This window comes from Bos indicus, chromosome 20, assembly GCF_029378745.1.
Source record: "Bos indicus isolate NIAB-ARS_2022 breed Sahiwal x Tharparkar chromosome 20, NIAB-ARS_B.indTharparkar_mat_pri_1.0, whole genome shotgun sequence".
NCBI classification, from domain to species: Eukaryota; Metazoa; Chordata; class Mammalia; order Artiodactyla; family Bovidae; genus Bos; species Bos indicus.
In genome coordinates this window covers 10,813,643-10,829,986 of record NC_091779.1, presented here as the reverse complement: position 1 = coordinate 10,829,986, position 16,344 = coordinate 10,813,643, and the positions used below count along the sequence as shown (strand labels likewise).

The 16,344-nt window shown below is 40.3% G+C and overlaps 2 long non-coding RNA genes across 5 annotated transcripts in view; one reads left to right on the top strand and one right to left on the bottom strand.

Moving 5' to 3' along the window:
* LOC139177991 (uncharacterized) overlaps positions 1-16,344 on the bottom strand; it is a 214,713-nt gene that overhangs the window by 11,966 nt on the left and 186,403 nt on the right. The window lies entirely within an intron of this gene.
* Positions 311-16,344, top strand: part of LOC109574758 (uncharacterized) — a 39,766-nt gene continuing 23,732 nt past the window's right edge. The window contains exons 1-2 of one of the 2 annotated variants that reach the window (XR_002183189.2): positions 311-1,122; positions 11,012-16,239. This is a non-coding gene — a long non-coding RNA (uncharacterized lncRNA). Of the gene's footprint in view, positions 1,123-11,011; positions 16,240-16,344 lie in introns of those variants that run through there. The other variant, XR_011562407.1, reaches the window with a different exon arrangement.

Sequence of the window (16,344 nt, the reverse complement as noted above, 5' to 3'; positions counted from 1 at the left end):
AGTTAGTCGCCTGCCCTGACATGAGTTCCTTCTTCTGCCAGCCAGCAGATGTGACTTTTTTAGGAAGATTCAATCCCCAGACTGCGCCCTTCTGCTAATGACAAACTCTCTCTGAAGGTTACCTGTCACCAGCCAGCATTCTTGCTCATGAATGCAAAGTAAAGTGGGTGCTTGCCCTGACCTTGAAGAAGCACATAATTCTATATATGAGTTCTAAAAAAGAACATATGACATTTGCTGTCTTATTTGTGTCAGGACTGAGAAAAGAGAGCCCCGTGTGGCAGGATACCCTCTTAGGTTCAGGGATGTGGTTCGTGAATGGCACTTGTCAATGAAACCTTGCAATGATATTCAGCAGGCATGATGTGCAGAAAATGTTAATGAAATCTTGCCTAACTGCAGGAACACATTTGAATAGAATCAAAGTCATACGTGAGATCTTTTTTCTCTTATACTAAGTCTTTTCTGCATATATTAACCTTTTGCCTGTTTTTTTTTTTTTTAAGCACAAAACTAGGATAATTCACTCATCCAATCATTCTTCCAACATTTATCAAGCAATCATTATGTACCAGACCCTGTACTGAGCGCTAGGATTAAATATGAAATAAGACAAAGATTATTTTAGGCAAATTATCATTCAAGATTTTGTGCTGAGAACCCAACTTACTGGTCTGCTAAAAACAAAGCAAAATGACAACATGCATTTCTGGACCTTGGCATCATTTGGAAATGGGCAAAGGGAAAGGCAGGGCTTAAAAGAGCAAACAGACTGCAAGCAACCAGAATGGATGGGATGATCTCAGATAGATCGGGATGGCCTTCAGAAGGAGAATGTCCTGACTTGCTTGCTTGTGAAAGTCTTTCAAGCAAGAAGGGCCTGCGATGGCCAAGCTAGGTATGCCTTCTTGACCAGATTCTGCTCAGCTGCCTGACACCACTGATAGTGAAATCCAGTTGAGCCCTGCTCTCCTGATAGTGCTGCAAGGCACCATTTAACAGAAGCTTCCTGAGGCAGAACCTTCAGAGAATTCAAGGACTCACTCTGTCGTCATCATCAGAAGTGCATGTTTCCATTGCTGAGTCAGAAGAACTAAATTGGAGCTGGCCCAGAAACAAATGGTGAGTCAAATGAGAGCTGTAACTGCAGAGCAAATGCCCCGGTGCTCAGATTGCTGGGGAATAGTGTGGAGCACCTCTGCAAATGCCTAGGGCCCATTCATTCATGCCACAAATGGCTGTGGAACACCTCCCATGCTTCAAGAGCTGTCCTAGGTGCTGGGGACAGAGCAGTGAACAGGACAGATGAGGCCCCATCCTCATGAAGCTTTTACTTTAGTGGAGAAAGACAGTACACGAATAGTCGAAATTATAAGGGTGAAGAACAAAAACTAAAAGATGAGCTAAAGAGTAACTTATAGAGGTACTTGTACTGGTCCAGATTTGATTGCAGACAACAGAATCCACGCTTACTAGCTTAAACAGAAAGGGATTGTATACAGGGAAATTAGCGATTATAAAATTGTTCAAAGGGTTGGAAAAGCAGGCTCTAGACTGATCTCTCAAGAACAATCCCCAATTTCTGCAAAATCTATCATAAGAAGCTGTTGTACTAGGAAGGTGCTACACCCCTGCTGACTACAGAACCATTCTATGCCCCAATGCAATTAAAACTGCTACAGAGCCACAGAATCCGAAAGTTGTTCTTTGCTGCAACACACTGTAGCCATAGTTACAACAACTTTCTCCAAAATCCACACCACAGCTGCCACATACCAGCAAAATGATGCTTGGTCCCCTCAAAATGGAGACCTTGTGAACCACAAAATGAGTGCCCTGCACTTTGTTCCTGGGAAGAAAATCATTTCTAGGATCCAACCTCCAAGATAGTTTGGGAAAGGTGAATTTCAGTTTTGCACTCTTGGCATAGGAAGAAAGTTTGAATGGAGGTTAAACTACCCAATTCATAGTAATTATCATATCACTTTGGAAGGATAATCAAGGAACGTCTTTGGGGGAGGTGGCATTTAAGCTAAGACCATGTAAAGAACTGAGGAAGAAACTTTATAGGGATAGAAAAAAAAAACAAAGGTAACAACTCTTGGCATAGTGATTGAGAGCAGTAGACAACTTGGAGGAGTTAGGAGAAACTAGATGAAGCAGGGCTTAGGAGATCACAGAAAGGACTCGGATTTTATTCAGAGTACTGGAAAACCATACAGAGTTTTATCAAGGGGGGTCACCTTACTCTGATTTGTATTTTTAAAAGAAAATTCTGGAAGAATACAATAATGCCACTTGCAGCAATATGAATGGACCTAGAGCTCATCATCTTGAGTAAAGTAGGTCAGACAGAGAAAGACATATGATATCATTTATGCTGCTGCTAAGTCGCTTCAGTCATGTCCGACTCTGTGCGACCCCACAGACGGCAGCCCACCAGGCTCCCCCGTCCCTGTGATTCTCCAGGCAAGAACACTGGAGTGGGTTGCCATTTCCCTCTCCAGTGCATGAAAGTGAAAAGTGGAAGTGAAGTCGCTCAGTCGTGTCCAACTCTTAGCGACCCCATGGACTGCAGCCTACCAGGCTCCTCCATCCATGGGATTTTCCAGGCAAGAGTCCTGGAGTGGGGTGCCGTTGCCTTCTCCATATCATTTATACACAGTATCTAAAATATGATACAAATGAACTTATCTACAGAACAGAAATAGGCTCACAGACATAGAGAACAGACTCATGGTTGCTGGGGTGGGGGTTAGGGGGTGGACTGGGAGTTTGGGGATGGCAGATGCAAACTATTATATGTAGGATGGATACACAACAAGGTCCTACTGTACAGCAGGGGGAACTATATTCAACATCCTATGATAAACCATAATGGAAAAGAATATGGAAAAGAACACCTTTATGTATAACTGAATCACTGCGCTGTACACCAGAAATTAACACAACATTGTAAACCAACTATACTTAAATAAAAATACAAATGTTTAAAGGGGGAAATCCCGTAAGTGGTCCAGTGGTTAGGACTCCAAGCTTTCACTGCCAAGGGCCTAGGTTTGATCCCTGGTCAGGGAACTAAGAGCCCACAAGTCATGCAGTACAGCCAAAAAGAAAGGGAAAAAAAATTCTTGCTTCAAGCTGGAGAATGGATTGCAGATAAGCAAGGATTAAGCCAAGGAAATAAGACAGAACATTCTTGAGGATTAGAGATGATGCTGGTTTGGGCAAGAGCGTTGAATACAGAGATGAAGTTGACACATTCTTTGTGTATTTTGTAGGGAGAACCACAGGATTTCATAATGAGTTAGATGTGAGGAATAACAAGAAAAGGAAGCATTAGGGATTGTTCCTATGTTTCTAATCTAAACAAAGGGTCAATGGTATTCCATTTGCTGGGTTGAAAAACAGTGGAGAGGACATTCAGTGAATGTACGACTCACCGAAACACCTGACCAAATCCTCAATGTTTTAAAAAAAAAAAACAGTCATGCAGATAGGCTGGACGTGGACTCAACCAACTCAAAGTCTCATGTTTTCTCCCAATTGACCACTACTTTCATTCTTCAGCATACTCAGAGTATTCTTGTGGTTCTGGGGCAGTAGGAATTAAACTCTATGTATAAAATGTTCTGACACAGGCAGGATCCGTAGTTAGACTGGGATAAAGGTTTGCATGGGAAGACACATGGAGCAGTGCAGAATAGTTTGGGGAGTTGGTAGCTAATAGCTGTAAGGAACAACAGTGATAAAAAATAAAGTCATTTGAAGGTGAGAGACTGAGCTCTGAAAAGTCACAGGAATTTAGGACTGTGGCAATTCAAAGCCCCGTGTTTCCATTTTGGCACAGCAAAATAATCCTCGGGTCACCTACTCTCACGCCTCTCTCCCCCTCACCTCTCTCTATTCACTGCCACCATCAGAACACTTGCTAGAATTAGAATAAAATGCTTCTTGGGTTTTATGAACCAATAGTTCAACGATAAAATGATGCCAAGAGCAAAAATGCAGATTATTATCTCTTTATAAACACGAATACTATTAGTCATCAGCCTGGGAGTCACCTAGAAGAACAAACTCAAAAACCACTGCTCTGTGCTGTAATCCCTTTGACAAATAAATAAACCAACAAGAATTTAAAAGTCCAAAGAGACAGAAAGGGAGGCCATGCCTGTGCCGTGCCTTTCTTAAGCAATCAGAACTCTTAGAATAGCTCTGTTGCTGGGGCAGAATCTTTTACTCTCCCCAAGCATTAAATCTCCCAATGTCTTTAGCACTCTCCATGGGCATACTGGTGCCAAAGCAGAAAAAGATTTAATTTCATGTTGCTAGGTTTTCACTGTTCTGCGGTTATTAAAGAGGCAGGTGCAGTCAGCCAGGCTGTTAAAAAAAGAGAGGCGGGGTGGGGGGGTGGCGGGAGTTAAGATTGTTTATTTGACCAACTTCAAATCTTGCTAAACCACAGTATAAGACAACTCATAACTTGTTCTCAGCTCCCGTATCTCAACTGATTTCAAAGGAAGTGCTTCTGAAGGTATTTCACACTTACAAATTAAATTATTTTCCAACACAGGGCACTCTAAGCTCTGCATATAAGAAATTTTGAGCCCTTCTACCCCTCTTAGGGCTTCCCTCATAGCTCAGTTGATAAAGAATCCACCTGCAATGCAGGAGACCCCAGTTCAATTCCTAGGTTGGGAAGATCCTCTGGAGAAGGGACAGGCTACCCACTCCAGTATTCTTGGCTTTCCCTTGTGACTCAGCTGGTAAAGAACCTGCCTGCACTGTGGGAGACCTAGGTTCAATCCCTGGGTTGGGAAGATCCCCTGGAGAAGGGAAAGGCTACCCACTCCAGTATTCTGGCCTGGAGAATTCCATGGACTCTATAGTCCACGGGGTCACAAAGAGTTAGACACAACTGAGCGACTTTCACTTCACTTCCAACCCCTCTTAATATAAAAGGTGTAAATAAGCCCAAGAGTAAAGTTACCAGCTATCAAACTGATGAGTTGTGGGTTACAGAAATGCATACCCAATGTTCTCAACAGTTACAGCTTAAGTCAGAGTAATCTATCACCTGATAAAGGTAAGTTCATCTGTACAAAAAGAAAGATTAATTCTTCTCAAGGATGGTGTTTAATAAAATAATTAGTTAGTAACTAAGTGGCTGACTGAATTTGGCCAGTTTCCTTGTTTTGGAGCTGTCAATTTGGGATCAGTTTCCACCTTCGGCTGTGTTGGGATTTTTGTTGAGTTCTTATACTGAAGGGTAGGGAGGAGAAAGCGGAAGGAGCATGAGCCACAGTTTGCCATTTTTCTCACCTAATAGGAAAATGTATTCATGTGTAACTTTTCTTTAGAATCACTTGGTTCTGAGCAGATGGCAGATATTTAATACATGTCTCTTGAATATGTCAATGAATCATGGTACCCATCTGGTGCAAGCAAATTCTACACTGGAGATCGTGGTTGCCTCTGTAACATACATCCCACTTTCCTCTTACGGAGAAAAAGCAATGATGTCTGAGGGAATGACCTCATTTAAAGAGACAGACCTAACTGCCTATGAGTAATCTCAACCCATTTTCCAGAGATAGGCTAAGAAATGGTCCTGTGACACTTGATTCTGGCCAGCGAGAAGGAAAGGAGGTTTCTGGGAAAGTTCTTTGTTCTTGACAGAGCAACAGGAAGCTGGTTTTCTCTTCTTCACTATATGTGAAGAAGGGGGATTCTACCCTCAAATGCTGCTGTCAACCATTTTGTGAACACAAGGAAAACCAACTCATGAGTGAAGACAAATCTTCAAAACAGAATAAAGAGATGGAAAGAACCTGCCCCTTTGATGACATTTTTTTGAGTCACTGAACCAATCAAACATAAAACCCATTCCCTGGTGGCTCAGATGGTAAAGAATCCGCCAGCAGTGCAGACCTGGGTTCAATCCCTGGGTTGGGAAGATTCCCTGGAGAAGGGCATGGAAACCCACTCCAGTATTCTTGCCTGGAGAATCCCCACAGACAGAGGAGCCTGGCAGGCTACAGTCCATGAGGTCGCAAAGAATCAGACACGACTGAGCAATTAAGTACAGCACAGCATAAGACCTAATAAACAGCCTTGTTGTTTAAGCCCGTTTGAGTTTGGTCATCTGTTTCTTGCAAATGAATCAGAATGATGTGAAGACTGACACCATTTGCAAAAAGAGATTTTTTTTTAAGTATTATTTCAAATACCCAGCTCACCTCTCTTTGAAATAGATGATTGGTAATTAACTTTTATATTACTTAAATGTCCCTAACAGTTTTTTCTCACTATCAAGCTGATTTAAAGAATCTAAAGTCTACAAAGGCAACAGGAAATCAGAATTGAGAGCATTTAGAGCATTTATCCCCTCTTCCAACAGTGAAATACCCATTCTCTAAGTATTGGTTATGAAGCTGACTATCCATTGCAGGAGAGCACAGCCCCTAAGAGCATGAACTCAAATCTTGGTTCTGCTAGTTATTAGCTGTGTGCTTTTGAGTGAAATACTTAATCTCTATAAACTTCTATTTATCTTCTGTAAATGAAGATAATAGTTGTATTTATTTCATATCACTGCGGTGGTGGTGGTGGTGGTTTAGTCGCTAAGTCATGTCCGACTCTTGCAACCCCGTAGACTGTAGCCTGATGGACTGTAGCCCTCCAGGCTCCTCTGTCCAAGGGGTTCTCCAGGCAAGAATACTGGAGCAGGTTGCCATTTCCTTCTCCATCATACCGCTGTGATGGGGATTATATAAGGAGCACTGAGCACAGTGTCAGCATGTAGAAAGTGCTCTAGAAACATCATTAATATTCAGTTTGTGGTACAGGTGATCAGTGGAGTTTACCTGGAGGGAAGATATGGGTATTTAAAAAGTGCAGCTTCATGAACCAAATTTTTATCTAAAAGAGTGAGGTTTATGAGAAAACTGTTTGGGAGAACAGGCAGAGTGAGATATTCCTCTTCTACTTAACACTGATCTCCTATCTCCTCATATGGAATTAGTCTAGATCCCTCTTTCCTCTTCCATCATCATAACACTTAGAAATTAACTTGGATTCCTTCACAAGGAGGTCAGTGAAATAAAAAGTTGTAACATAGCAGGATGCTAATATCATGGATTGTAATAGAAACACTCAAAATTGTCTTTTTTTAATCTAGAATAGAGAGAATGAATTTTTAAATAAATGGAGTTTATTATTTTATTATTTATTTTATTTATGATTATTTTTAAATGTATTATTAAATGGAATTTAAAACAAATCAATATAGCCTGCATATAGTGGCTAAATTACAAGAAAACTGCTTGAAGGGTGAGGGAGACAGCATCCTAGCAGGAGCCAAGGGGATCTATCCCCACCAGCTGAGGGTAACCTTGAGCAAATCCCACCAGACGTCAAGATCCCCATCCATTAAATGAAGGGCTTGGGCATGAACCAGTGTTTTACACCATGTGCTTCCTAGAGCTTGGTCAGGGACTAGCACAGGTGTGAGTGAGAGGAGAAGGATGAAGGGGGGAAACAGGAGCTTAATGGAGTCGCCTTAATGGGGTCTTTGGGGTCCCCTCCAAGTGGCTCAGCAGTAAAGAGCAGTAAATCCACCTGCCAATGCAAGGGATTCAGATTCAATTTCTGGGTCAGGAAGATGCCTTGGAGGAGGAAATGGCAACCTACTCCAATATTCTCGCCTGGGAAATCCCCTGGACAGAGGAACCAGGTGGGCTACAGTCCATAGGGTTGCAAAGAGTTGGACACAACTGAAAGACTGAAAACACACACACATTGTCTCTAACCAGAGCAGCTCTGTAGTCACCTGCTTTACATATTATGTTGCAACAAAACATGTGAACACAAACATACAAGATAATAAGTCAGTGATCTCTAAAATCCCTTCCAACCCTGACTTGCCAAGATTTCCCTCCCCATGGCTGTGATTGCCAATCCTCCCCGCACAGCACAATCTCTCCATTTCCACTGCACAGACAGGGGATGTTATCAGCTGTGTAGCCTCCATCCTCCTCTAACAGGAAGGTCGGCAACGTCACAGCGTCATGGCTGTGGCCAGGACACCTACAGCAATCTGTTAATAGGCCCACAGAGATGCAGGAATGCAGGGGTGGGAGGTCACGTGAAGGCCAGGAAACTTGATCCTGACAGCAGAAACAGAGATGCCTTGGACAAAGTTCTATAGGAGTTGCTGAATCTTCTTAGAAGTTCCTGATCTCTGAGGCTTTCCCTGAGCCAACATTCTTCTCCCCAGCCCATCCTCAAAGTCCCCAGAGAAGACAGCTAAAGAAATCCTTTCTGATTACCCTCAGGACGCTTGATCTATTTGGGTTAATCTAGCTATCCTCTTTCAGAGTCCCTGTAGAGTCAGAGATAGAGTTTATCAGACTAAACTCCATGATCTATGAAAGTTGGGTTTCACTGGTCAAAAACTAGGATTTATAACTTTAATTTTAATCAGATCACAATAATATATTTCCCTTAGATAATTCATTTATTTAAACTTAATTTTTTCCTTAAATTCTGAAGTAGTTCAAACATACCAAAAAGTAGAAAATGAAATCACAGACATTCATGTACCCACCACTCAGCTTTGTCAAAGTCTAAAATTTTGCCTTATAATTTGAGTGCTTTAGGGTCTTTAAGGGGAAAAAATTACTGCAGATAGGATGAAAGCCCTCTCCTCAATCCCAATCTTCTCCTTCTCATACTCCTTTCTACAGAAGGAATGAGCATCTTTATTTGGTGTTTTTCACTCCCATTCATGTTTTATAATATTTAATAAAATATTATAAAATGTATGTAATAAAGGTATAATACATGTACTACATTGTGTAATATGTATCATCACATATATGTGACATGTGCAATATGTGCAATTACATATATGAACTGCATGCATGTAATGTGTATAAATTCAAAAACCACATAGACCATTATACTTTAAATATTCTGTAACTCAGTTTGGAATTTGGGTTTTTTGGTTCAATATTTTACTTTTAAGGTCCTTCCACATTGAGACATGTGATTCTAGATTACTTTAACTTCTACAATATGTCTTTGTATTGAAGATACTTCAACTCTTCCATTCACCAGTGAATGGAAATTAAAGCTATCTCAAATTTCCATCCATTACAAATGGTACTAAATTGAGCATTCTTATTCACACGTGAAAAAAATTTCCTAGCGTAGTAGAGGATTGCTGGAGTGAAAATTAAGCCCATTCTAAATTTTATCTGATATTCTAAATCACTTTCCAAAGTGGCTGTTGCAATGTACACGCCTTCTCTACACCTCACTAGAAGAGTATGAATGTCTTCTTTCCCCAGTTCCTCACTGACACGTGGACCTGGTACATTTCTCAATCTTTGCAAACCTGGTGGATGTGAAAAATACTTCACTGTGGTTTCAATGAACTTTACCCAGGTTGCTGAGGAAAGTGAACAGCTTTTCAAAAGCATATTGCCCATTCATCGTTCATCTTCTCTGAACTGCTTGTTCTTATCTTTTGCCTATTTACATGTTGATGTGCCTTTTCCTTTTTGTTTGGGGGAGTTCTTTAAGTTTTCCAGATATTATTCCTCCATCAGTTACATGTATTGCAAGTATCTTTCCTCATGTCATGAATCGTCATTTAAGCTGTATTTTCTGTGTAAACTTTTAAAAGCATCAAAGTTATCAGTATTTTCCTTCATGACATGGTTTTCATGCCTTGGTTAAGAAATCTTTTACTACCTCAAATCATAAAGATTTTTCTGTATGTTTTCTAGTAAAACTTTTATTAAAGTTTTACAATTTATTCACATTCAGTCTGCTTGGAATCAAATTTTATATATGGAATAAAATAGTTATAATGCTATTTTTCACTATAGAAATAATCAGTTGCTTCAGCACCATTAAAAAAAAAAAACCTGTTCCCCCACTAATTTACAAAGCTACTACCATCTTGCATTAAGTATTTATTCAAACAAAGGTAAAATCCCTATTATGTTGTGCTAACCTCCTATTTTGACTATTTTAATTTTTAATAAATCTGATTATCCAGTGCTTCCCAGGTAGCTCAGTGGTAAAGAATCTGCCTGCCAATGCAGGAGATGCAAGAGATGTGGGTTTGATCCAAGTCGGGAAGAGCTCCTGGAGGAGAAAATGGCAACCCACTCTAGGATTCTTGCCTGAAAAAACCCATAGACAGAGGAGCCTGGTGGGCTATGGTCCATAGGGTTGCAAAGAGTCGACATGACTGAGCAACTGAGCATGCATGCACCTCCAGTAGGGAAAGTCCTCCTGCCTCATTCTGACTTTGAACTTGTTTTTGCTATCGTTGACCCTTTGTTCTTTTCATATTTTAGAACAATAATCAATTTTAGAATAATTTTATCAAGTTTTTAAAAGCTATTGGGATTTTGAATTTTATATTAATTTGAGCATTAACATCTTTAGAATACTGAATCTTGCCATTCATAAACATGATATATCTATTCAAGTCTACTTTAATGTCTTTCAATAAAGTTATCATTTTTTCTTAAGATGTCATAAATATTTGTTAGATTTATTCTCAGACACCTAAGAATTTTTGTTATTCTTTTAAAAGTTGTCATTACTTAAATTATATTTTCTAAATCTGAAAATTCTCTACTTTTGTGGCCAATGTTTAGGGATCTTCATAGTAAACACTGTGACGTAGCGTCTAGATCTCCCTTTAAGACTGAAGGGCTTATTTGCCTTCAGTGGGATATGCTACTAGCAAGTATCCCCCAGCTATTGCAACTCTCAAGAAAGTACCTTAAAGTCACATCCCTTTTCTGTGGATTCCCACATGCAAAGACTGATTGACAGGGAACAAGAGCTCATATCCCTCTTATCAGCTGGGACAAATTGGAATGGCCATCCAAGTTCTAGAGCTTTCCTACCAAGGTCTTCATTGAGAGTATATCCCAGCTCATCTTCCCCTCAATTCAGTCTTGCTTCTTTCCCATCCTGTCCACAGGTATCTACTCGAGAGCATGCTTCCTGCAGGTTAATCTATATCTCAGTGTCTGCTTCCTGGAGAGCCCAACCTGAGACAGGCCATGAGAGCAAATGCTAAAGTGAGATTTGAGAATTGGATCATCCTCCACATAGCTGACAATAAGGACCCATCATTGGCAAAAGTTAGATGAATAATTGTTTAAAACTTCCATCAGTGGTAAACTGAGAGGGTATTCTGTGAAGAAGAGTACACAAAAGAATGTAATTTATCAGGCATTTGAGAAACATGGGTCAAATAATAACAATAAAAACAGTGGAATTGGGTGGCTATAGTTGAATCATTAATCCTTTGAAAAAGATAAAGACTAATAGAAATTAATTGTCAATTAAACTAAATGTGAAAGCCAAAGAGTCTTCATAGCATCATATATATAAAGTGGCTCTCACATCTTACAGCCTGAGGGAAGAATGAAGAAGAAATGCTAAGGACCAGGCCCAGGACTTAACCACAAAGAAGCAGAGTTCCAAAGAAGATGAAGCTCTACTGCAGTTCAGAGCCCGGGCTGGGAAAGAACAAACCCTACTGCAGCAATGTGGATGCTGGGATTTATACCCCTGAAACTGTTTAATATCCTGGAACCCTCTGAGCCTGCAGAAGTGGCCTCCCTGTTCACATCCACTTCTTCTTCTCTTATTTGCACGTATTGAAGAGGACTCTCTCCTGCAGGACAACATGCATTCCCCTTGGGACTTGCTTCCCCCTCCCCTGCTGGCAAGAAAGACAATAATTAAGGTTAACCCAGCCCAGGACATGCTGATCCTGATAAAGAAGAAAAGAAAGCATGCCAAAACAGAGCTGCAGGGCCTAGAAAACACGTCCCAGCGGGAGCCAAGAGAGTATGCACTGGACTGGATCCTGTGGACTCTGACTCAAGGGAGGCAGAAGATAAAACTGAAGGAGGGAGTGTTTAGAGAACTGTGACAGGACATGGGATTTAACAGGGGTCCAGTCGAGGACCTTGGGAGATTGTGCAACCCTGATAGCACAGCTCCCAGAAGCACGGAAAAGTGATGCCCCAGGGGCTGCAAACTTTGCTGGCCAAATCCAGCCTGCGCCTTAGTTTTGTTCAGCCCGTAAGCTAAGAATGTCTTTTCCATTTTTAAAAGGCTATAAAAAATAAACAAAGATATGCAAACAAGGCTGTTTGTGGCCCACAAAGCCTAAAATATTTACTTTCTGGCCCTTTATAGAAGAAGTTTGTTTTGACCCTAGCCCGCACTAAGTGAAGGGAGAATGCTTGAATTACCCAGACAGAAAGCAGAAGAAATAAAGACCCAATATAAAATGTTTTTGGTGTTAAAAAAAAAAAAGACTCAGGCCTATAAGAGCAGACTTACCCTGTCAAGCTGAAAAATTCACAGGATGATAATACTCCACCGTAGGGCCCGAAGCAGAAAAGAATGTGCTGGTGAGGAGGGGCAGCACCGTGCCTCCTGTCTGCAGGCCTGGAATGAGACTCAGAGGCCCTTACAGAGCTGGGCTAACTGAGAGCAACTGAGGACCCTGAAATAGCAGAGGCCAGAAAGCAGCACTTAATTGTTACAAGCCAAAGAGATGCAAATATTATAATAAGTGATAGGTTCAGGGTGGCAGAGGTATTAATGTTGATTATTATGTATCAGGAGAAGATAGGGTTGCTGTTTCATAATGTAGGCAGGGAAGAATATATTTGGCATTTAAGTGATGCACCTGGGTTCTTCTTGGTAGTATCTTGCCCCTGTTTTGATGGTACCTGGACAGTTGCAGCAACTTTGGCTTAAGAAAGGCATCAGTGACCAGGGTGTCAGACCGCTCAGCAGTGAGGATATGGGTCACCCACCAGATAAGCCAATGAGACTAGTACAGGTGTTAGTTAAGAGGAGGGGGCAGGTCTGGTATGTCAAGTAAAGCAGGATCAATGAGTATCACCTATGGCCCCAAGACCAGCTTTAACAATAGGAGTTACCGTTCATTCCACTCATCTTCCTCTAACAAAAGTCCTCCAAGGCAAATACACCCCCACCCCCGACCCCCACCCTGGAATCTTGAAGGGCTGGCTCCCAGAACTTAGATGAATAGATAGATTCCAGTGCCACCCACATCCCTTTCTGAACTAAAGAATTTATCCCTCAGGTGCAGGAAGTAATGTCAACAGTCAGATCCCACCTACCAACCCTCTTCAAGAAGAGTCTCGGTGGAAAGCAGATGGCAAGCCCAGAGCCACGCCCCTTCCGGGGCATCCTGCTCCCCCCACCCCCACCCCCGGAAGTGGTCAACTTGGGGACGGAAAGGGGGTGCCTCGTCATCCCAACTTGGGACCATTCTGAAGGGGCTTGCCAGCTTCCGATCTTCCCATGGGGTTGTCCCAGGCCTTCTTTAGGACCACACTATAGCTCAGCTTCTCCCTTTGCACAATCACACCCTTTCCACAGGTGCTGAGATCAAGAGCTCAACCTAAAAACCTCTGCGCTGATTAATCTCTGCTGAGCATCAACCTCCAACAACCTTTTATCCAATCCTTGAATTATTTGACTGCTTGTTATGAATATATAAATAGATTGTCTAAAAAAAATGAGAAAAACTGTACACCTGAAACTAACACAACATCATTAATCAACTATATATTCCAATATAAATTTTTAAAAAGAAAAAAACAAAGATTAACACTTACAAAGAAAATGAAATAGAAAAGATTTTTATTCTTTCCAGTCCTTATAGCTTTCTTTTTCTTTCTGCCATCATTGATGAGAGCTTACAGTACACTGATAAATAGATGCTGTGATGACAAGCATGCTTGTCTTTTGCCTCTCTGAAGTTAATATCATAGAGTGTGATATTTGCTCTAACATTTTGGTAGATATCCTTTATCAAATGCTCCTTTTCTATTTTACTAAAATGTTTTTATCATAAAAATATATTGAATTTTCAAGTGCCTTTTCTGCTTCAATTTAAATGATTATACTTCTTCTTTAGCAATTGCATTAAAAGGGTTCTATTGTTAAACCTTCTTTACATTAGTACTTAGTAAGCCCCACACATACACACACATACGCACACACACCCGCACGCACGCACGCACACAAATATATACAAAACTCACAAAGATACAGTTGGATGCTGACTTGTAAATATTTTCTTTATGATATTTGGTCCTATATTCATTGGTGATTACTGGCCTACAAATTTCCTTTTTTATACTAATTTTTACTGTTTTTAGTATTGATCAAACTTTGATTTCTTATCAAAGTTATACTAGTCATAAGATAAACAGCATTCACTCTTTTTATTATCTGAAACATGTAAATAAGATTGGATGTTTGATAGAACACACTTCTAAATGAGAAATTTGAAATATTTGTGTGTGTGTATGTGTATATCCTTGTGCCCATATATGTGTAGATTTTTTTTCAAAAAGGCTGAATTTTGTTGATGACTGTAACTACTTATCTGTTTCTTCCTGAGTCTGTTTTGGTGAATTTCTATTTTTCTATGAAACATCTATTTCATCAAAGTTTTAAATTTTATGGGTATTTGTCTTGCCATAGGATATTCTTTTCATTTTTTAATGTCTACTAAATTTTACCATGTTTCCTTATTTGTTCCTAAAAAGACTGATTTGTGCCCTACCTCTTTCCTGCCCAGGTTATGAACAAATTAAGAAATCCAATAAAGGAGTAACTTTATTACTGATAAGGTTAGGTTGGAGGTTGTGTCTTAATATGAGAGCCAGAATTTGACTGAGTAAGAACACCCTGAAAGTGCAGCCTGGGTAAAGTCTAAGGCATGGGGGAGCAGAGGCAAACATATTCTTTCTCCAGATGGATTTTCCCTGAAAGGGAAGAGCTGAGTTCAGTAAGCTCAGCTTAGAAAGAGAAAAAGGCTTGCCTGGTGGCTCAGACAGTAGAGAATCCTCCTGCAATGCAGGAGATGCAGATTCAATCTCTGGGTTGGGAAGAACCCCTGCAGAAGGGAATGGCAACCCACTCCAGCAAAATCCCAAGGACAGAGAAGCCTGGCAGGAAGTCCGTGGGGTTGCAAAAAGCCAGAGAGGACTGGGTGTGTGCCTCTAAGTGTATCAGTTACACGCTAAGTAGCATTCTAGCTCTATCACACTGCTTTTATCTATGATATTTTCATTATTATTAAAATATAAATTTATCTCCATTGTTATTATTTATCTAGTAATAAAGTTATTCTTAACTTCCAAAAAATACTAGGTCTTTTTCATTTCTACCTATTGTTTTTCATTTAATCCCATTGTAGTCAGAAAGCTTGTTGTGTATATGCTTTTTTGGTCTTCAAGTATTTATTAAGACTCTCTCTGCAATGGTACATGATGAGTTTTTCTAAATGTCCCGTGAGTCCTTGAAAGGAATTTGTATCTTCCAAGCATACTGTTTGGAGAAGGCGATGGCACCCCACTCCAGTACTCTTGCCTGGAAAATCCCATGGACGGAGAAGCCTGGTGGGCTGCAGTCCATGGGGTCGCGAAGAGTCAGACACGACTGAGCGACTTCCCTTTCACTTTTCACTTTCCTGAATTGGAGAAGGAAATGACAACCCACTCCAATGTTCTTGCCTGTAGAATCCCAGGGACGGGGTGCCTGGTGGGCTGCCATCTATGGGGTTGCACGGAGTCGGACACGACTGAAGCGACTTAGCAGCAGCAGCAGCATACTGTTCAACTTCTCTTTATTTAAGGGTCATCTTTACCTCTAATAAATAAAAAACTATTTTGTATGATTTTAATTTAGCTGTATTACCTTTCTTTTGGTTAAAATATGTCCGCTATATCTTTTGTCATGTTTTTACTTTTAACTTTGGGTCTTTATGTTATAGATATGTCTGGTTTTTGTTGTGCTTTACTTTCAATTCTATATGATAATCTTGATCTTTTAACAGGAGTTAGTCCATGTACGTGTACTGTAATTACTGACATATTACATATTTCTTTTTTTACATATTTCTTTTTTTAGGTGGTTATTGTGAAGTTTTAATGTGCATACTACCTTAACAAAGTTTATGTTTAATCTATATCTCTATCTTCCTCCAAAATAACACTATGGGGAGGGAGGAGGGAGGAGGGTTCAGGATGGGGAACACATGTATACCTGTGGCGGATTCATTTTGATATTTGGCAAAACTAATACAATTATGTAAAGTTTAAAAATAAAATAAAATTAAAAAAAAAATAAAATAAAAAAGAATTTAGAATACTTTAAATCCAATCAGTGCCTTCCCATCTTGCACATTACTTGTGTACAGCTTTTTTTTTTTTTGGTTTTAAAATATAGTCTTTTAATTTTAAATAC